This window comes from Coniosporium apollinis (assembly GCF_000281105.1).
Source record: "Coniosporium apollinis CBS 100218 chromosome Unknown supercont1.10, whole genome shotgun sequence".
NCBI lineage: Eukaryota > Fungi > Ascomycota > Dothideomycetes > Coniosporium > Coniosporium apollinis.
The window spans coordinates 17,628-41,210 of record NW_006913272.1 but is presented as its reverse complement, the minus strand read 5'-3'; positions in this window follow the sequence as shown (position 1 = coordinate 41,210).

Genomic DNA, 23,583 nt, shown 5'->3' with positions numbered 1-23,583 from the left:
TGGTGAAGAAGGACTTACTTCTTGATTGGAGCTTTGAACAATCTTTGTGAGGTTGTTTCTTTTGTGAAGGAGAAAAGAAGATAGAGGGTAGAAGTTGAGGCAGAACTTATAGGGGAGTGAAGAGACGTCGCTTGCCGCGCTCAGACCACGTGAGTTTGCCGCCTTAACAGGCAACGAGACGCGATTTCACCCTGTGAATGAAAGGGGCGCGTTTGTGGAGGTAAGCGGCCCCTTGTATTGTCCAATCCTACAGTCGGTCATTGTAGTTGTGAGACCCGTCTACAGCCGTTTCACATCCGCTCATCCTTCACCTCAACTTCCTCAAGAGCCATGACCTTGAAGCGAGTGGCTGGCCGCTGGCAGGGCTTCACCGGTATATAGCGGTTGATCTGCAACCGATACTTCACGTTCAGCACGGCGCTGGCATCAGCACCTCGCTTCATAAGAAAGTTCTTCGCAACGTATAGCAGCCTCTTTCCACGCCCTCAGAGCTTCCTATCATCAACAACCGTCTCTGATTCCAGTCGATCATCAAAGCTGAACGTCAACCACGCCACGTGTAAACACTTCCACCAGCCCTGCGTCGTACCACTGAGGTCATGAACAAGGAGCCAGTTCTGACGCCGGCTCAGTTTGCCAAGTAGGTGCAGAAAGTTTTCGTTGTTGGCTTTGTTCAGGCTGACACCCTCCAGGTTGAGAGCCGGCACGAGAGTCCCAGTATATATAGGCGAGCCTGGAAATTCCTACATCGCCATCGAAGGCGCGTACAAAAATCTTCTATGCCCACTTCTCAACCTTTTGCAGAACAGTGCTGATCACACGGAACCAGCAGCGTGTCACCCTTCACCATGTTCCGAAGAAGTACGTCGTGCTCATATACCGCTGGATGCTGGTAGGCGGAAGGCTAGCCTCCGACATGCATTTCGACACGGTGCCTATCCTAGAGCTTATCAGCCTCTACCGTCCCTGTATCAATATGGATGTGGCTCAGCTCAGGGGGATTACTGCCGAACGAATCCGCTTATTTCTTTAAAACATCTCTCCAACTATCAGCCAAATCGATCACGTGTATCGAAACGCAAAGGATTTCATCAATACAGTTATCCAGAGTACTGCCCGCCTCCTCGCCAACCCACTCATCTTTGGCGCAACTTCATACTACGAGTACACTGAGCAGTGGTCAGAGTTTAATGAAACTCTCGGAGCCGCGATGGAGGAGATCCTCCTGGCCCGACGCAAGGTGGTCGAGTCTATATCTGCGAAGCGCAAAAACCGCTACAAACGGGCGGTACAGTCTACCAAAGCAAACCACAGCGCTCCCACAGACGTCTCTGGTTCATCACCGAATGCTATCTCCCAGGGCCAGCAACCCAGTCGTCATCGCTGCCGCCTTCGGACCGATAAGAATGCCCCGGCCGCCGATGCCACGGAGCAGGTCGTCGAGACGGGGGAAGACGCAGCGCCAACCACCACTCGCAAAGCTCGACCCAACTAGCGTGCTCGCCGCGCTAACACACCTCGTGCAGCCTATAACAATGCTCTCCACCTCGTCGGGGTCGCCTGTAGTGGTGGTAGTATCACGACTTCCGCTCGCGAGGTAAGCTAGCTCTGCTCTAAGCTGCTTCTTCAGACGACTGAGACTGATATTCCTTAGGCTCATCGTGGGGAGATGACCCGGACTAGTCTCATCATCTAAGGCCTTTATGGCGTTGTTGACTTGGAGCGCGAGTTGCTGGAAGTGGTGATGCTTTAGCTTAGTGGAGGGTATAAGGCTAGGGGCACTCTGTGCTGCGGCCTTCGTTCTCATTTTGGCCTACCAGAATAGAGGATGTTCCCTCTGCGTCACTACAACCTTAGATGTGCTGCGATACACGAAAGCCACGGAATCCTCCGCGAGAACGTGCTTGCGAAAGACTCAGGCGAGCAATTGTCTCAAAGAGGAAGGGAGATCCATTCCATTCCGCTCCCAGCTTGAGCACGATGAGCGCGTTGGTTTATCCGTTCAACCGGATTCCTGTGCGGTATACTTGATGTGAAAAGGAGTAATTGCCGATCACTGCTCTCCTCCTGATCGTGACGCCTAGTGAAGCAGGCTCGCATGTACGTCAGCTACATACTTGCGTATACCACAAGCTTTGTGAGAGCGGGAGGTTGGTTGTATCAGAGTTTACTCTTCTAGTGTGACCTCGATCTCCATACTCGAGAGAACGCGGTTGTGTAACGGTAAAGAATGATGCCTAAGATCGTGAAACAATTGTAACACTCCGTTTCATGAATGAACGTCAGGTGATCGCGAGAACTCGGCGTAAGATAACTATCGCGGGAAGAGTTTCTAGGGGACGCTCTACAACCAAACTTCGGATGCTAATAATCCAAGCAGTCGGAGAGGTAACAAAACGTCTAAATGACCAGGAAGCTGCGCTGAGAGTTTGATAAATTCAACAAACAAGGCGGAAAGGCGAGACCCAAAGAATCCGAGTAACCGCGACGTGCGACATCGTGATACCTCACTATTAAACACTCTTCAACCTCTGCTCAGTCATTGAACACCATGCAACAACTACCTCAAACCATACCTACAGAGATCGCCGTCGGTTCATTTCATGGCTTTGATAGCGAGCCTGCGTCACTGGACAATCACGTCGAAGCGATTGTCATCAAGCGGACTACACGGAAAATCATTCCAGTCGTAGTGTAGAATGTGTGCGTGCGCTAAGAAATCAATACTAGAATGTCAGATAAAAAAATAGAGGTAGTGGTACAGAATCTTTCGCGGCGCAGTCCTTCGTGCAGCTGCAGGCAGAGCTGTCATATCAGGATGGCGCGGCTGTCGCGTCAGTTTTTCCTTTTTACTTATAGTCGCTTGCAAAAAGTGTGGCTATTTGGAAATAAACTTTAACTACCCCCCTCCCCTTAATTATTAAAGGGTAAAACCACGTTTTACATAGTAATCTAATATTTAGAATATAACTTAATACAATTAAAAGATTTAGTAGAGCTATAGCTATCTAATTAGTAGTGTTATATAGCTAATAATCTACTAGAATATATAGTCTCATAGTTTCTTTAAAAGTCTATACAAACGCGGATAGTAGTGTATAGGCTTATATATATACTACAAAATCGTATATTATAAAGACTAAAAAGAGTAGTAATATTATATAGTTAATAATTTATTAACTATTAGATAGCTATAGCTATACTATATTTTTTAAGAGTATTAAATTATATTCTAAGTATTAAATTATTCTATAAATATAGTTCTAGTCTTTAATAATCAAGAAAAAAGGGTAGTATAAGATATAAAGAGAGCTTTAGGCTACTTCTAGACTTTCTACTAGTAATAGACTAGCTAAGCGAGAGTATATAGTAGATACTTCTATATAATAGAAGCTTAGTAGAACTTAGTCTCCTATTAAACTAACTATATTATTCTATCTATATATACCCTATCATTATATTATTATATTAACTCTAAGAATCTATATTCTTTAATAATTCTAAATTCTCTACTCTTACTAGGGTAGTAATCCGGTAATCTATTATATAATATTAATATAACTATAAAGTATAGATATTCTAACTAAGAAGTTCCTTTAATAGAATATAATAGAATCAGATACTAATTCTTCTTTAGTAGAAATACTTAAGTAATAGGTATTACATAAGCTTAAAGCTAAGTGTATATAACTTCTAGAAAAGAAATAGCTATATATTCTTTAGAAAAAGATTAATATTCTTTACTAGTATAATACTAGCTAAGTAATAGCTTCTGCTATTTCTTCTATTATAGATATATTTCTAATAGAAGGGCTAAATATATATAGAGCCTTAGCTCTATAATTAATTTATAGCGCTTCTAGAGCTATAATAATTTAAAATAATACTATCTCTAAACTAAATACTTTACTATTATTATATAAGTATAATACTAGTAGTATAGTAGTAGAGCTATATGCTTCTAAATAAGCTACTATTATTATAAAAATCCCTCTATATCTAGAGAAAAATATCTAGAAGTATTAAGACTTTTATAATAGTATAAAGCTAGTATTCTCTATAGCTTCTAATACTTTTTAGAATAATAAAACTAAGATTGTCTATACAATTTAACATTTTAAAAGCGATACTTAAATACAATAGTTTTAAGATAAGAAGGCTAACTCTAGACTTAATTCTATATAGAAAGAGTTTATAGATTTTTTATTAGATTAAGTTAAGAGTCTAGTAAATAGAGAGCTATATATTAGCTTAATATATATAAATTATATAGAAAGTAGACTAGTTAGTAAATAACTTTATAGAATATCTAGTATTATTAGAATCTTAAATTAATTCTTTCTACAACTCTAGATATTTTATTTTATATTTATTTACTAAGCTATATCTAAATCTAGAGCTTATAGTAACTAACTGCTAAGATTTCTTTTAAATAAAGTAGTAGCTAGTATCTCTAGCTACTCTACTAGAGAAGAATATATATACTACTACTTATATAAAGTAAGAGTAATAACTATAAAAGGCTTTAACTAAGCTAGTTAAGTAGCTACTACTCTAAAGAGTAATTAGACTTAAGAAGAGAACTATATAATTTACTAGAGTCTTATAGAAATAATACTAATAGTTACTAGCCTAAGTACTATAACTATAGTAAGTTTAACTATAAGAGTTCTAAGTATTCTAAGAAAGATAACTAAGACTTAATACTTACTAGTAGAATTATACTACAAATAGAGATACGGCACGCCGCTAAGTATTTACTACTAAGAAATTATAAGAGAACCGAGTACTAGAGCGCTACTAAGAAGTAATTAGTATACTTACTATACTTAGTAATTAAGCACACTAAGTAGACTAAGTAAAGCATATAGATACTTACTTAGAACTATAGTATATAGGTAGTATTATTCTTATTCCTTAGGATAGTATATACAACTTAATATAAGAATCTTATATTCTTATAATATATTTAATTATTACCTTATAATATTAATCTAATCTATTATGTCTTATACTATTCCCTAATCTCTTAATTAGAATTATACTATACTCTAGTAGCCTAGTATTATTAATCTAGAGATAGTATCTATTATACTTTAAGTACTACTTTTAAAAAAATATTTAAGATTAATATATTAATATATCTAATTACTATAGAATCTATCACTAAATAATAGAGGAACTAGGCCTTAAGAGCCTCTTCTAACTATAAGTCTATGAAAGCTAAGATACTAGATAAATACTGTAGAGCTAAAGAAGAATTAGAACTCTTTCTACTTTAGTATAATCTATATATTTAGTATAACTAAGTTTAGTTCTAGACTAAAAACAAAATTATATTTATAGTTATCTATTTTAGAGATAGAGTATTTAAGTGGATTTAACTATACCTAAAGAACTTCTTAGATAATTTAGACTTAAGCTAAGAGCCTAAAATAAAAACTATCTTTATAAATATAGAATCTTTTAAGAAAAAGATTTACTAAATATTTAGAGATATTAATATAGAATATACTACTAAAAAAAGAGCTTATAAGTTTAGTATAGAAAGACTCTATAGCGGTCTATACTACCTAGTTCTAGCTAATTATAGTAAATACTAGTTAGAGTAATACCACTCTAGCTATATAGTACTATCAAAAATCAAAAGAGAGTATTAAAAATAACTTAGTATAAGGAGAATAGCCTAATAAGCTATAGCCTATAACTACTATCTCTATTAGAGCTAATAATTATTTACTTAAATAATATATAGAGAAAGCTAGAAAGACTATACTAGTTATAATAGCTAGAAAAAGTTATAAGACTTTATGATAATACTATAATCAATATAAGCTATAATTTATAGAACTTAATACTACTACTATTATTATAGATAAGAGGTCTGAGTATAGACTTGAATAAGTAGATTGTATATATCCGCGAAGATAAGATATTAAGATAGAACTATTAAGATAGTAATAGGACTATAGTCATAGATTATATAGAACTAGATAGTATACAGAATAAGTGTAATACTACTTAATACTATAAGACATCTAATATACTTTATAAAGGAATTATAGACAAAATATAGAGTACCCTTAATAAAAAGCCTTTTTAGGGAAAATACTCTAATTATAACTAAGTAGAATATATTACTAGAGACTATTAATAGTCTAGAAAGTAAATTTTAGCTTAAACTAATAGTTTTGGAAAGATAGAATATCTTATAGCTATATAGATTATAGACTATAATATAAAGTCCTAGACTATATACTTTAATAAATATTAGACTAGATGCGCCTGTTTTATACTAAAACGGTTTAGAGTATTAGTAAAGAGAGTTTAGTATATTTCTATCTTAAATTAAGTATATCTTTCTATTAAGTCTCTCTATTATTCTTTCACTTCTTATGTAAGGGGTGTTCCTTCCCTTAAACTCCCCCTAGTATCCTTTATTCTATGTATAATACATTTCTTATTTCTTTATTTAGATTTAAGTCTATTTAAGTTTCTTTTTAGTCTATTTCTTATTTAGTATTTAGATTACTTCTTAGTTTATTTCTTGGTTATATCTTATATTATAGTCTAGTTAATCTCTTAGTTTACTACTTAGTTTACTACTTAGTTTACTACTTAGTTTTTATCTAGTATTACTCTTAGGTTACTTTATATTTATTATTTAGTCTATTATTTTTATATAGTTTATTTTTAGTCTATTTTATAGTCTAGTTTCTACTTTTAGTATCTAGCTTAGTCTCTACTATAGCATCTATTTTAGCTTCTAGTAATATAGATTTCATTAAGAGAATCAATTCTTTCTTACTTAGATAGAATTTATATATCTACTTTCTAAGGGATATTCTCCCCCTTAAACCCCCTATTCTTTTTTTTAAAAATAAGGGGCGTTCTCTCCCTTAAATTCCCCCTAGTACTCTTTATTTTGTGTATAGAAGATAATTTTTCTTTATACTTACTTTTTAGATTTTAGCTTAGTACTTTAATATTTAGTATAGCTTATAGCTAAGTTTATAGCCTAGTTTATAGTCTAGTTCATAGTCTAGTTTATAGCTTAGTTTATAATTTACTTCTTAGTTTATCTCTTAATCTACTTTCTAGTTTATTACTTAGTTTTCTTGCTAATATCTTACTTAGTAACTTACTTAGTATCTTACTTAGTATCTTACTTAGTATCTTTCTTAGTACTTTACCTAACTATCTTTCTTATACTTATTTTACATTAATATCTAGCTTTCTTTTAAGTTATTCTCTATATTTAATTTATAGTCTAGTTTCTTTCTAGTTTAGTCTCTACTTTATTTTCTAGTTTAGTCTTTAGATTAATTATTAATATAGTGTCTAGTTTAGCTTCTAGTTTAATAACATTCTATTACTAAAAAAAAACTAATACTTACTATTTAAGTAAAAAATAAGTATCTTTAGTTTTAAGAGAAATTTAATTACTTAAATACTTTTCTCTCTTTTTAAGGTTAAAAGAAATAGTCTATTTATATAACTTTCTTTATTCTAATGTCTTTTTTTAAGGTTATGTATAGTTTCTTTTAAATACTTTTAAACTTCTTAATAAAATCTATACATTAAGACTTACTAAGTTTATTTCTATTCTAAATAGACTCTCTACTATTTATATTGCTTTCCCACTTATACTTATAGTCTCTAATGTATACTTTAACTCTAGTTAGTCTATAATAATATCTTCTAGACTAATTTTAGACTTTAGAAAGATTCTTATACTTAATTGATATTTAATTATAAAACTATTAAGCTTTAATACGCTCTACATACATCTTGTTTTACTTTAGATATTTATTTAAATTTATTATATCTATCTATAATTAGCTTATCTGAAGCTCTATAAAAAAAACTCTTATTTTTCTATAGAAAATCTAGATTTTATATCTAGATTAGAAGTATTTTTAGATTTTCTTATCTTAATACTATATCTAAAACTATATTAGCTATTGTAGACTATAAAATACTCTTTATAGATTATATTTATTTTATAGTTATATAGAAAAATATTAGTTTAGTAGTAAAAGTATATAAACTTAGGGTATTCTTTAGCTTTTCTTAGTATATCTCTAGATCTAATAGAGCTAGTAGTCTGCTTTAAGTGTATAAGTACTCTCTATAGATTATGTAATTAGTCTACATTTTTTATATCTTAGATTAGATTAGATCTACTTCTATAAAGGGGAAAGTCTATAATTAACTTTTACTAAAACCACTACTCCTTTTTAGATAGTAGAGATATAGCGCTGAAAACTTAATATTATATACTTTATATAATTATCTAAGAGTTTTAGTACTAATTTCTCCGATTTCCTCTTACTAAGTCTTTTATTTAAGTTTGAATCTTAAGTTCCCCCTAATTTCTCTCTTAAACCCCCTAATAACTTTTGCTATAGTATAGTTATAGAAATTCTAAATAATAAGTTTTATAGTCCTAGTATAGCTTGGCAATATAAGTTTTATTTAGCCTAGTAAGTAGAAGTGCAGCGACTGTGAAAATAGTAAATAGACTTTTCTTACTTTCTTTCCCCTTATATCTTATGTAATATTAGCCGGAATGTTAAAAAAAAACGGTATTATATAGCTTAGTAAGTCGGCTCTAGGACTCTAATAGAATATTAATAAATTATATAAGCGTGGTAGTGTTATATTAAGAAAACCTCTTTTTTTAAGTTGATTTTCGCCAAGCTCGCTTCGCCGCGCACGGTAGGAAACTATATTTTATTAAGTATATTAATATACCTAAGATCTAAATAAGGATTAGAATAGTACCTATTTAAGCGCTAAATATATTAAGTATTATAGATTATAAAGTATAAACTTTAAGTAGTTTAGCCTTTAACTATTAGAAGTATAGAACTAAGTAAGTCAAGTGGGTAAAAATAGTAACTAGTAAAATTCCAAAAAATAAACGCTAAGATTCTAATAATACCTATTAAGAAATAAAAGCTAGAGTCTAATAAGTAAATTTTTATTAAAAAGAAATCTAAGAAATAGAGTCTAAAGACTCTATTGAGTCTCTACGCTAGCTTAAAATAAAGAATTAAAAATAAAGATACTAATAAAAGATTCCATAATTAATAGATATCTATTAAAAGTATAGTATCAAGTGTACTAGAGTATATATAAGCTTATAAAAACTAAAATAGATTAACTAGAATTTAAAAAGAGTTTTATAGAAATTAAGATATAATTTATTATATAATAATAGAAATATACAATATAGCTCTAGAGCGACTATAGCTTTGAGATATAAACTTTAAATTAACTAAGTTTATAAGATATTACACTTTTTTAAGAGAAAATTAGTTTAAATAAGCTAAAAAATACTAAAAGATAGTATTAAAATATATAATCTCTACTAAAGAACTTCAGTAAGAAGCTTAATAAAATTCTAAGTAAATAAAGATTTTGTAAAGGAAGTAATAGCATATATCTATTATAGCCCTATTATTTAAATCTATAAACTATATAAACTATCTATGATTAGTTATATAAAAGACTCTAAATAAAGCCCTACTTATATATTAGCTATAGAATTATATAATAACTATTAAAGAAAGTAAAATACTAAAGAAGTTAGTAATTTATTTTTCATTACTAAAGAAACTAAAGGCGCTATAATATATCTAAATAGGAATCTAGAAAAGATAAATATAAAAACTAAGTTTACTATAGAATATCTTATTTTATTTATATTTAGAAAGAATAGTACTTTGTAGCTATATATAGAGTAATAGAGACTAAACAATATACTTTTAAAAAATAGTTATCTATAATATTTAATTTTAGAGTTATAGAATTAATTCCAATAAGCTAAGTAGTTTAGTAAATCCATCATCTAGAGGTATATAACTAAATTTGAATTAAGAAAAGTAGAGGGTAAAAAACTATAATAAATATAATTTTGACTTTATAAGTATTTACGTGTACTATTTAGGCCTATTAATACTTCTACTATATTCTAGATATATATTAATAATGTCTTAAGGAAGTACTAAATATATTAATAATCATCTAACTTAATAATATACTAGTATATTTAATGACTAAAGAAGAGTATATTTAGTATATTAAATAGATCTTATAAGTACTATAATAAGAAGATTTATAAATAAAACGAAAGAAAAGCTAATTCTATAGATAAAAGACTAAGTTCTATAGTATATTATTATGAATTAGAGTGTCTAGATAGATAATACTAAAATAGAAATAATACTTAAATAGCTTATACTAAAGTTACTAAAGGATATATAATTATTTCTAGAACTAGTAAATCTCTATAGGAAATTTATCTAAGATTACTTCTAGATTGTAATACTACTAATATATTTTATAAAGAAAAGTTAAGACTTCTAGAAGAGTAAAAAAGCCAATAATATTTCTTATATAGTAAGAAAATAGATTAGCACTAAGCTAGTTCTAATATTTTTTAATTTAATAGAAAAGAATTACTATTAGAATAGATACTTTAGGTCTAGCTATAGAAGTATATCTAGATCAATTGAATAATATAGAATATTAGTATTTAGCAGTATTTTACTAATAAAAGTTTGATAGACTAGAGCTAAACTATAAAATCTATAATAAAGAACTACTAACTATTATTAACGTATTTAAGTAATAGAGAGTATATCTAAAAGTAGCAAAGTATTAAATTAGAGTATTTATAGATTATAAGAATTTAGTTTGCCTTACTATTATATAGATATTAATAGAAAGTAGATATTATAGTTTAAGAAATTATTAGTATTTGATTTTAAAATCTACTAGTATAAAGGTTCTATGAACGTGAAAGCTAATTTTTTTTTAGCAAAAAACTAAAGTATATAAAGAAGAAGCTCTAAATAGTTAGCTTAATTCTAAAATAGTATATAATTAAAAAATTACTTATGGTAAAAATATACTTACTACTACTATAATAATTATATTTAATAACCTTAAGAAGTAGATCTAGAGAGTACATATATAGAATATATATACTTAGAAAGCTTTTTCTAAAAATCTTAAAGAGTTTAAATAAATAGATAAAGATCTAATATTCTTTAAAGAACTAGTATACATACTACTAGTCTAGTAGATAGAGATTATTGAATAGAACTATAATAGTCTAACTAAACAATACTATAAAAGATCTAAGATAATTAAAATAATTAACTATATCTACTTCTCTCTAAGACTTATAAAGAAGATAGAGGAATATATTATAACATATAATCTATACTATAAAATAAAAGTAATCTAGTATAAGCTATAGCGATTAATAATGTTAATAGTAGTACTCTTATAGCTATAAGCTTTAGTAGCTCTAGATTTTATTATTAAACTACCTCTTTTAAAAAGCTCTTAATAAAGATAAAATATAATTCTATACTTACTATTATAGACTAATTAATAGAGAAGGTATACTTTATACTATATAAAGAATTATCTAATATAAAAGAACTAGTATCTATATTCCTCTAGAATATAATAGTGATATAAAATCTATCTAAAAAGATCACCTTTGATGGAAATAAGCTATGTATATTAAACTTCTAGATTATGCTAACTAAATAGCTAAAACTATTTTTTAAGCTTTTAAGAGCTTACTACCTATAGATAAATAAACAAATAGAGTATATAAACCAAGTATTTAAATAGTACTTAAGAGAATATATGAATTATAAATAAATAAGCTAGCTATTATTATTACTACTTATATAGCTAGTATATAATATAAGCGTAAATAAGATAAAAAAGTGAACACTATTCTATACTAACTATAAACACTATATCTAGTTATACTATAGATCTAAAGAAGTCTAGATATTAGTAGAGTTAGCTAGGCTAATTATAAAAGAAACATAGTAGATTTACTAGAAATTATAAAAAGATATTAAATTTCTATTATAGTAGCTAGTATTTTACTATTATAAATATAAATCTAAAGAATCTATACTTAAGAAAGAGAATAAAGTTTATCTTCTATAGAAAAATATCTAGATAATAAAACTAAGTAGAAAACTAAACTATACTAGAATAAAATCTTTTAAGCTTATTAGAAGCATTAAGAATATACGCTATAAATTTATTAGAAATATTAAGAATATAAGCTATAAGCTTAACTTGCTAAGAGAAAAAAATATATATCTAGCACTTAATATTTCACTATTAAAGCTAGCACCTTTTAAGGTACTAGTGCTAGCTAAGATACTCGATAATTACCTAATACAATAAAAAGAATAATATAAGCTATAAAAATGTCTAAATAATAGTACTAAGTTTAATAATAGGAAATAATAGTATTTTATTAAATAAAAAAGACTATCTAGTCTTAGAAAATACGTGGAAAATAGCTATAAATCTTAATAGATATAGAAATACATTATACAATATTAGATATAGAATTAATATTGAAACTTAGATTCATCTAAAAAGAAAAAGAAAGAGTAGTATCTAAATTACTAAAAGAGAAAAACAGGTTAGGTAAAAATAGCTTATTAGTAATATACTTCTACTTCTATTTAAAATAATTTATTTCGTTAATACAAACTAACTTCTAGACTACTATCTTATTATGATACTTCTTATAGAGAATTATCTATTTCTCTAGTTATTCTACTTTATTAAAGTAGTAGAGGCTACTTTTTAGGCTTTAGCCCTTTCTACTTCAAGCTAATTATATTCCTTAACCTAATTCTTAACTATAGAGAAGTAAGGGAAAGTAATAATAAGAAAATAAAGTGAAAATATAAAAACTCTTTCTTAGTTATTACTACATTGCACTTATAATTCTTAGTAATATGTCTTGTATAATAATCTAACCTTAGGTCTATCTTATAAGATATCTCTACTAGGTGGTAATATCAATAGAAAGTAGGTATTTTAGTACTACTAGTAGTAATAAAATCCGTAAGCTTAAGATAATAGTAAAAGAATTTAGATTTTTTAGCTAAAAGTATAATAAAGCTAAGAATATAGAAAGTAGAGGGGTATTATAAAATAAACCTTTAGTCTAAAAGCTAAGGTAAAAATAGGATAGTAGTATAACTCTTAGTAATTTCTGGAAAAGATTTTCTAGAAAGGTGTAATATCTAGAAAATAATATTTCCTAGCATAGTATATAATATAATATAGGTAATTCCGCTAAGAAATGCTATATTAAAGAGATTATAGTATAAGAATATAATCTATAGGCTCAAGTATATAGGTAGCACTATTCTTGTTTATTAGAACTATATACTTAACTAAATATAAAGAATCTTATATTCTTATAATATACTCGATTATTCTCTTAGAATATTAATCTAACTCTATTATATTGTATACTATCCTCTAATCTCTTGATCGGAATTATACTATACTCTAGTAGCCTAGTATTATTATCTAGAGATAGTATCTATTATATATATATATATAAAGTAAGTCTTTATGAAGAATAACCTCTATTCTATAAAGAGCTAAATTAGTCTTAGCTAGAACTACTAGACTATAAGTAATAGTCTAAACTATATTAGTATTATATATTAGATAAGTACTAGTAGATATTTTTAAAATATACTTCTTAGGCTACTACGCTTCTATAAATCTTATACTAGCAAGAATATTAAAAGCTATATTACTACTATTGTTAAAAAATACTCTATTAGCGCTAAACTTTGCTATATTATAATAGATAATGCGTTAGATAATAGTATAGCTCTTAAGAAGTTAGCTAGAAGATATTTAAATATAGTTAACCTAGTATAGTAGCATCTTTAGTATATTAGGTATATTATTTAGCTTGTTATTAAGGCTCTATCTAGAGCGAGGGTATTATTAAGTTTAAGAAGATAACTACAAAGGCTAATAAGAATATAGTCTTTAAGCTTTAGCCTTAAAAGATAGATTCTATTAGTAAGCTTTATAATTTATATATTTATATTAACAATAGTAATTAATGCTAGTAGGTATTTAAAGCCTATTAATCTTAAAAAAAGTCTGGCGGTAAGAAATTCTATTACTAACTACTTAAGAATAGTAGAATTTAAAAGAATAGCTACTTAGCTATAATTAAGCGCGCTTGTAGCTAAAGATTATAATTACACTCTACTAACTAAACTAAATAAGCTCTAAATTATTAGATAAGTTTAATATAATAAAGAATAAGTTAGAGTAGTAAGACTTTAAGTATCTTTAGCTATTTGCTTATCTTTTACTATTTATCTATCTTTTAGTGCTATTTAGTATTATTACTAAGTAGCTATAGTTAAATAGATAAGAATAAGGTAAGAAGGTTACCTATAGAGTAATTTAGAAGATATTACTAGTAATTAACTACCTCTTTTAGTATTTTAAGATCTTATTTAATATTTTTATAGCGGAGCTATTCTTAGCTAAGTATCTAAAATAGTATTATAATAGAATTAAAACTAGCTCTAAGAAGCTAGAGAGTTATAATATACTTACTAATATATTACTAATCTACCACGCTACGCTTATACTCTATCGAACATAAAAGAATAAGTATTTTAAAGAGTATAAAGGGTAGCTTAATTATTAAGATTAGATAGATAATACGCGTCTTATTACTATAGAGTTATTTACGAAATATTAAGAGGTATTTAAGTTTAAACTAGCTAAAAGTAGGAAGAACAATACTATAGTGTTCTCTAGACTATCTAATAATAAACTTACTTACTTTAGCTATATTACTTAGACTATAAAGAACCGCTATATTAAAAAAACTAGAATCTAGTCTAAGCTAGAGTATTTTTTAGAGCTTAGTATTAAGAATAGTACTAAAGATATAGAGAATTCTCTTATCTAGTAGTATATTAATAAGACTAGATATTTAAAGCTTAGTAAAATAGCCTATAATCTTCTATTTATACTAGTAATAAGCGCTAAATACAAATATATCTATAGTTATTATAGTAACTCTATTACTACTAAGTGTAGTTAGCTATTCTAGTAAATAATTAAGATCTTTATATACTAAAAGAACTAGCTAAATTAGAAGCTAGTTCTAGGGTAGCTAGCATGTAGCACTAGTAATATTATATATTATAAGCTTAGCTACTAAGTTTAATAGAAGGTTAGTAGATATAATAGAAAGCTAGTAAATATAATAGGTAGATACTAGAGCGCGGTAGAGGCGTTAATAAGGAACAACCTAAGATAAAATATTAATATATAGGATAGACTTGATATCTATTATTTAACTCATAGCACTAACGTCTAGTAAAGGCAATTTCTTATAGAAGTATACTATCTCAATCGACGGAAGCCCATCCTAATTCCGTAACCTAATTATAGTATAGAAACTATCTTGAATCCGCGCAAGAACCTCGGAATCGCTTTTAAGAACGGCTAGAATCTGAGAGTTTATCTACTTAAGAAGACCGATTGCTTTAGCTAGCGTCTTCGCCCACTTTACAAGCCTAGAGCTATAGTATAGAGTGCTGAGAAATATAGTACCACGAGTGGAATAAAGAATTTTCTATAGATATCTTTCAGGTTTTTATCGCGCTGTTATTAAAGCCTATAGTATATGTAAGCTAAACTCTAGTTAATTACAAGTTAGATGACTTATATTCTTACAGATAAGATCCCCTAAGCTATAGTAAATAAAGATAATAGGGCGGTTATTCTACTAGTATAAGTCCTACTCTTCTAGTACTAGGATCTAGCGAGGTTTATAGTATTACTATCCTCTCTATATAATACGATAGCAGCTAGTAGATTCATCGAATAGTTTCTAATTCTATTTTTAGATACTACTCCTCGCTAGTCTACTATGTATATATTATATCCGAATGTAAGAACGCGAGCGTTAGAGATTTTAGATAGTAGTAGAATCTAAGGCTATAAAGTAGTAGTATTCTTTACTATCTATATCTCTTCGCGGTTTCTATTAAGGCTATAGATAAAGATAATACTAGGTTTAGAAAGTAGAGAGTTAGTGGATAAAGCAATAAGTTCTAAGAGCTTCGATTGGTAAATCCTAGCCTAAGCCTAATCTAGAAGTCTAAATATAGTATTTAAAATTATCTATATCTAAATTATTAAAATAACATTCATCTATATTAGGAAAAATTTTTAGCCGCTTGGAGCTACTTAGAGTGCTCGGAGCCTACTCTAAGTACTCTAAGCCTTTAAGCGACTCTATCTACTTGCGAGTAACTTGCAAGTAGCTCTAAGCACTTAAAATAGATCTTAGCGCTAAGCCTACTTAGTATTACTAAAAAAAATTAGGAAAAGCTTTAAGTTCAATTTAACTAGTAGTATAGAAGGAAGTATAATAGAACTAGTTTAGAGAGTAAACTTTTAATAAAAATAATTATTATCCGCTTAACTTTTAAAAACGTAGATATATTAACTATTTTTATAGAGAGGTAAAAGTTAAGCGAGAAAGGAAACTCTAGGATTTTTTACGTAATTTATATCTTTTTTACTTACTAAGTAATTTATACTCGCTCTAATCGATTGGAGCGCTTAGAGTACTTAGAGCATCTCTATAAGCGCTCTAAATACTTAGAGTATGCTTCGAGTGCTTTAGATATCTTAAACTAATTCCAATTTTACGAGCATCTAAATTTTCCTAATATACTCTTATTTATTATCCGTTTCTTATTATAATACTTTAGACGACCCGCTTAACTAAATAAGGTTTCTAAATCCTAGTATTAAGGGTCTTAGTATAAGTAGCGCTTTATTAGAGAGTAGAAGTCTTAAATTAAGGTATAGTAGTTAGTTAATAGAGAATTACACGCGTAGTAATTAGTTAGAAGGAATAGAAGAGATAGAAAGATTCTATAGAAGTTAAATACTACTCTTTTATATAGTATTAGCTATTGAATACTTTAATTAAAGCTTTATTACGCTCTTTTACTTACTATATTATAATAATAATCCTCTTAGCTAGCTAATACACTATATATTTATCTTTTAAAACTTAAGATACCTAAAATCTATAAGAGACTTAGCTAACTAACTCTTAAGAGATATAAGCTAGTAAATTCTAAAATCTTATCTTAGTTGAAGCTATATTAAGCTAGCTAACTACTATGTTATTTAATTCTTCTATACTAATAGAGCTTTAGTATACTTCTACTTTTAGCTATAATAGCTAGCTTAGTAATAGATAGTAGAGCGCCGCTATTAATAAGTAGCTCTAGATTATATTAGGAAATTTTTTTAGCTACTTAGAGCTACTTAGAGCTACTTAGAGCGCTTAGAGCCTACTTTAAGTGCTTAGAGTCTTTAAGCGACTCTATCTACTTACAAGCTGCTTATAAGCAGGCTTAAGTAATTAAAATACTCTAAGTACTTATAGTAGGTCTTAGCATGCTAAGTTCTACTTAGTTATTACTAAAAAATATTTAAAAAAAGCTCTAAGTCCGATTTTACTAGTAGAATAGAGGAGTAAATAATAGAGCTAGCTTAGAGAGTAAACTCTTAAAAAAACAATTATTATCCGCTTACTTTTCAAATTCGTTAATATTTTAGCTCTTTTTACTAGAGAGTAAAAGTTAAGTAAGATTAGAAACTCTAAGATTTTCCGCTTACTAAGTAGCGCTAACTGTTTTTAACACTCTATATATTTTTATTATTTTGGATATTTTAGATGTTTTGGATATTTTGGATATTTAATGTATCTAAGATGCTTAGAGCGCGCTCTAAGTATTTATGCAAGCACTTCGAGTGCGCTCTAAGCGCTTTAGATATCTTAGACTAATATAGATTTTATAAGTACCTAAATTTTTCCTAATATAGCTATAAGTAATTATATCTAGCTAGCTATTATCTACCCTTCTTATAGTCTGATTATAAACTAAGTAGTTAGTAGTAGATTTATAGAGATACTATTAAGAATTTTAAATCGCATAAGTAGTACTAGCTCTATAAGTAGTATTATCTTTAGAGTACTAAAGATAATAGCGGTTATATCTTACTACAGTATATCTACTAGACTAATTAAGAGGGTAGTAGCACAATTTAGTATTTACTTAAGCTATATTAGATTACTAAGATCGATAAGATTAAGATTAGATCTAAGAGATAGTAAATAGATTTTACCCTTATTAATAGGCTTAGGCTTAACGCTAATAACTCTTATAATTAAGCTATAATTGACAAGCTTGCTATTATATATAATTACAATATCTTCTAGTAGCTTCTTATCTAATAGCTTATAATTAATAATATAGCTTTTTACTAGATAGAGAGTAAGTAGTTTAATAAGCTACTCTATTACCTCTAGCCGCATGTAGAAGTGTAATTTCTTATACTAAATTAGTTTATAATTAGATTATAGAGGATTAATACTTACTAAGAAATAGTATAATTATAGAGCTTTAAGTAGTATTAAGCTCTATTTATCTATTCTTTAATCTCTAGATATTAAGAAACTCTCTTAGCCTTAATAGTATTATTATCTATTATATTAGCGCTAAGTATACTACTAAAACATAATTCTTAACACTACTAGAGCTAAATAATAGCTATATAGAAATAAATACTATAGAAGTACTAGCGCGTATTACTAAAAAGTACTAGATTAAAGGCAAGATAGGCTATTTTATACTAGATAATACTTTAAATAATAATATTTATATAAAGACGCTTGCTAACTAGTTTAAATTCAATTCTATCTACTACTAGTTGCATTATATAGACTATATTATTAATCTTATTATAAGAAAGATATTATTTAGTAAGAATATTAATAGTTTTAAGATTAAGATAGTAATACTAATAGAGCTACTTAATTAATTAGTATTTTAGTAGAGTAAGAGGCTAGTTAGTAAGCTATATAATCTTATTATTTGGATCTACCGCTTACTATAGTAAAAGAAATAGTTCTGTAAAGCCTAATCTTAGGTTAATAAAGACTTACTAGATAAGAATACTACTAGTATTACAAATAAGGGCTAGCGGACTAATCGTACGCTAACTAGTACGAGCTAATATATAATACGCTCTACGGACCTTAGCACGCTCTACTAGATCTATAGTAGAGCACGCTAAAATAAGTAAAGTAGGTAGAGTAAGTAAAGTAAAGTATAAAAGTACTTACTATAGCCTATATTATATAGAAGGCACCGTTCTCGTTTATCTAGAATAGTGTACTTAACTTAAATAAGAATCTAGTATTCTTTATAACTTAATCTAATCTCACCCCTATAATATTAATCCTTATTTTATTAACTATATCTTAGTACTATTCTCTACCTTCTTAATTAGAACCCTAACTACTCTAGTAGCTTATATTATCTCGCGATAGCACTCTATTACACTTTAAGCACTACTATTATAAAATACCTAAGATTAATATGTTAATATATCTACTATAAGATCGACTACCGGACCTATAAGAGGACAGGCACCACTACCTCTAGTACTAAAGCTAATTAAAGTAAAGGTACCGGATAAATATAGTGGAGAGTGTAATAAACTTAACTTATAGCTACTCTAATATAACCTATATATCTAGTATAATTAGAAATGGTTTTAGGAAGAAAACGAAGTAATATTTATTATCACCTATTTAAGAGGACGGGCACTTAAATGGATCTAGCCTTATCTTAAGAATTTCCTTAAAAATAATAAACGCAACTAGTTTTAGGAAATAATAGAACTATTTACTAATATACTCTTATTTAAAGTAAAGATATAATAAGTATTTAGAGATATTAACGCGGCACGTACTATAGAAAGAGAACTAATAAACCTAACCTAAAAGGGATTAGCGGCTAACTACGCCGCCTAGTTCCAACTAGTAGTGTGTAATACCTTATAGAATAAGATAGCTTTAACCGCGTAATACTACTAAGGATTAAAGGAGAATATTAAGAATAATTTAGTCTAAAGCAACCGACCGGATTGCTTATAGAAAATAATCTCTATATTAATTCAGATTAATAATCAACTATACGAGTGAAGATTAGAGAAGAAAGACTATAATACACTAGTAGTAGTAGAATATAAATAGAACTACCCTACTTAGTATAACTAAGACCTATATAAGCTTAGACCTATAAAACTTAACGTAATAGAGAGATGTCTAGAATGTTTCTCTAAAAAAAAATTGTAGAGAGAACGCGGAGCATCTTTAGAACTATCCTCCGGATAAAGAAAGCCTTTTATAGGGAAGTATCTTAACTGCAATTGCATAGAATATATTACTTAGAATTATAGGTAACTAAAGAAAGCCTAATTGTTAGTAAAAACTAATAGCCTAAAGAAGTAAGGCAAATTAGCTGCTACTATAACCCACTATAACGTAAAGTCCTAGACTATATACTATAATAATAGGTATTAGACACACCTAAGTAATAAAGATAGATTAGGTTAGTTTCTAAAACCACCTAGAATAAAATAAGTATTATAAGTTACTAAAAAGAAACCTAGCTGGAGAATAGCTACATTCTAAGAATTATAGGTAGAAGTCCTAGTCGTATTTACTATAGTACTAAATACTCTCTCTAAGGAAGAGGCGGTATTATTAAAAAAAGGATTATTAGAGAGTAAACTAGGCTCTAATATCTTAAACCTAGTCTTAGATAAAGAGCTAAAAGTGAGAGTACTCTTATAAAACCCTATTATAGGCGGATACTCGCCTAAAGTATAGAATTAAGTGTACTATAATATATATAAACTTATAAAAGCCTAAGTAGAATAACTAGAGTGTAAAGAAAATCTTAAAAAAATTAAGATAAAGTTAACTATATATAAAGTATAGTAGAGATCCGCTATTAGCTTTAGCGAAGTATATAAAGAAGTCTATAACCTTATTCTAGAATAACTAGTTATAGCTATAGAATATATATACTAGCTAGAGTAGATACTGAATAGTATACCCCGCCTAGAACACAAATACTATAATATAGTATAAGAACACCCGCCTATAAAAGCGAGATTCACTAAAAATAGAGAATATATCACCTCTAAAAGAGGCTATATTCCTAAAGAACTCTAATAGAAAGTCATAGCACTATAATAGGAATTTATAGCTAGGAATCTATAAGTAAATCTAGGACGCTAGGTTAATCTAGATAAGTTCTAGTATAATAGAATAAAGACTCCCGCTAAAAACGAGAATTTAGAAAGCTCTAGCTTAGAGAACTTAAGTTTAAAAAACTAAGGGGCCTTCCAGCTAGAGAGTCGATAGAAGCGCCTACTAAAAGACTTTTAAACTAGTATAAGGGCACTTAGGTACCTAGAGTAGAATACTAAAAATACACCCTTACGGTAATAAGATATACCGGGAACCTAAGAGTTTGGATTTAGATTAGCTAATTATAGGCTAAGGTGCTAATCGATTTAGGTGCTATAGCGAACTTTATATTACTATAATTTATATAAGGAGCAAAATTATAGTTATAATAAAAGCTTAATACCTACTTAGTTACAGCAGTAGATAGCTAACCTTTAGACTATAATTAGGGATTAGTAGACTAGGAAACTAGAATGATTAGGTTAAAGATTAGACCTTATATCCAGAATATATAGTTCGATATTATAGTAACTAGTACCTATAACATAGTACTAGAGTTACTATAGCTTAAGAACGCAAATCTAAAGATTAACTAGATCTAGTAAATACTAGACTTTTTCTAGGGAAAACTAGTCTAAATAAGTGAAGATACACTAGAAGATAGCCTTAAGATATATATAATCTCGGCTAAAGAACTTAAGAAGGAAGTTTAAAGAAATCCTAGATAAGTATAGATCCTATAGAGTAAGTAATAAGAGCTTGCGTCTACTATAGCCCTATTATCTATTTTAGATAAATATAAGAACTATAAGAGGTTATTTATAAATAAGACTCTAGAAGAAGCCCTACTAGTATATTAGATATAAAATTATATAATACCTATCTAAGAAGGCAAGATACTAGGGAAATTAGCAATTTACCTACTATTACTAAAAAAGCTAGAGGCGCTATAAGCGTACCTAGATAAGAATCTAAAGAAAGGATTTATATAGAAATCCTAGTCACCCGTAGGATACCCTATCCTATTTATACTAAAGAAGAACGGACGATTACGACTATATATTAACTACTAGGGACTAAATAATATAACTATTAAGAATAGCTATCTATTATCTTTAATTTCGGAGTTATAGGATCAGCTCTAAGAAGCTAAATAGTTTATAAAATTCGATATTCTAGAAGCATATAACTAGATTCGAATTAAAGAAGGCGAAGAGTGGAAAATAGTAATAAGAACCTATTTTAGACTCTATAAGTATTTAGTTATACTATTTAGGCTTACTAATACTCCTACTACATTTTAGGTATATATTAATAATATCCTAAGAGAATACTTAGATGTATTTATAGTTATCTACCTTAATAATATACTAGTATATTTAAAGACTAGAGAAGAATATATATAATATATTAGATAAGTCTTAAAAGCACTCTAATAAGTGAACTTATAAATTATACTAAAGAAGAGCTAATTCTATTAATAGGAGATTGAGTTCTTAGGGTATATTATCACGGATTAGGGTATCTAGATAAATAGAACTAAAGTGTAGGTAGTACTTAAATAGCCTACTCTAAGGTTAGTAAAGAATATATAATCGTTTCTAGAACTAGCGAATTTCTATAGGAAGTTAATATAAGGCTACTCCTAAATTATTGCACCACTAATAGATCTTATAAAGAAAGATTAAGGATTCTAGTGGAGCAAAGAAGTAGATAATACTTTTCACACTCTAAAAAAATAGTTTAGTACTAAACTAGTTCTAATAATATTTAACCTAATAAAGGTAATTATTAAGACGGATACTTCCAACTTAGCTATAGAAGTATACTTAAATTAATAAAATAATAAAGGATATTAGTATCTAGTAGCATTTCACTCGCAAAAGTTTAGTAGACTAGAACTAAACTATAAAATCCATAATAAAGAGCTACTAGCTATTATTAAAGCATTTAAGTAATAGAGGGTATATTTAAAGAAAGTAAAGTATCTAATTTAAGTATACATGAATTATAAGAATTTAGTATACTTTACCACTATTAAGATGCTAAACCACTAATAAGTGTAATAGTCTAAAGATTTATTAGTATTCAATTTCGAAATTCACTATTAAAAAGGCTCTAAGAACGTAAAAGCAGACGCTTTTAATAGAAGACTAGATTATATAGGAGAGAAGCTCTAGATAGTTAGCTCAATTCTAGAATAGTATCTAAATAAAAAAATTACTTATAATCGAAGTATACTAGCCGCTACTATAGCGATTATAAATAATAACCTTAAGAACCAGATATAGAAAGTATAAATATAGGACGCTTATACTTAGAGAGCACTTTCTAAGGACCTTAAAGAGTTTAAATAAATAGATTACGGTCTACTATTATTTAAGAGCCTAGTATATATACTACTAGCCTAGCGGATAGAGATTATTCGATAATATTATAATAATCTAATAGAGGAATATAGAGGGATCTTTAAAATAGTTAAAGCAATTAGCCGCACCTACTTTTTCCTAAAACTTAGGAAGAAGGTGGAGGAATATATTACAACCTATAATCTATACTATAAAATAAAGGCAACCCAGTATAAACTATATAGGTTAATAAAATTA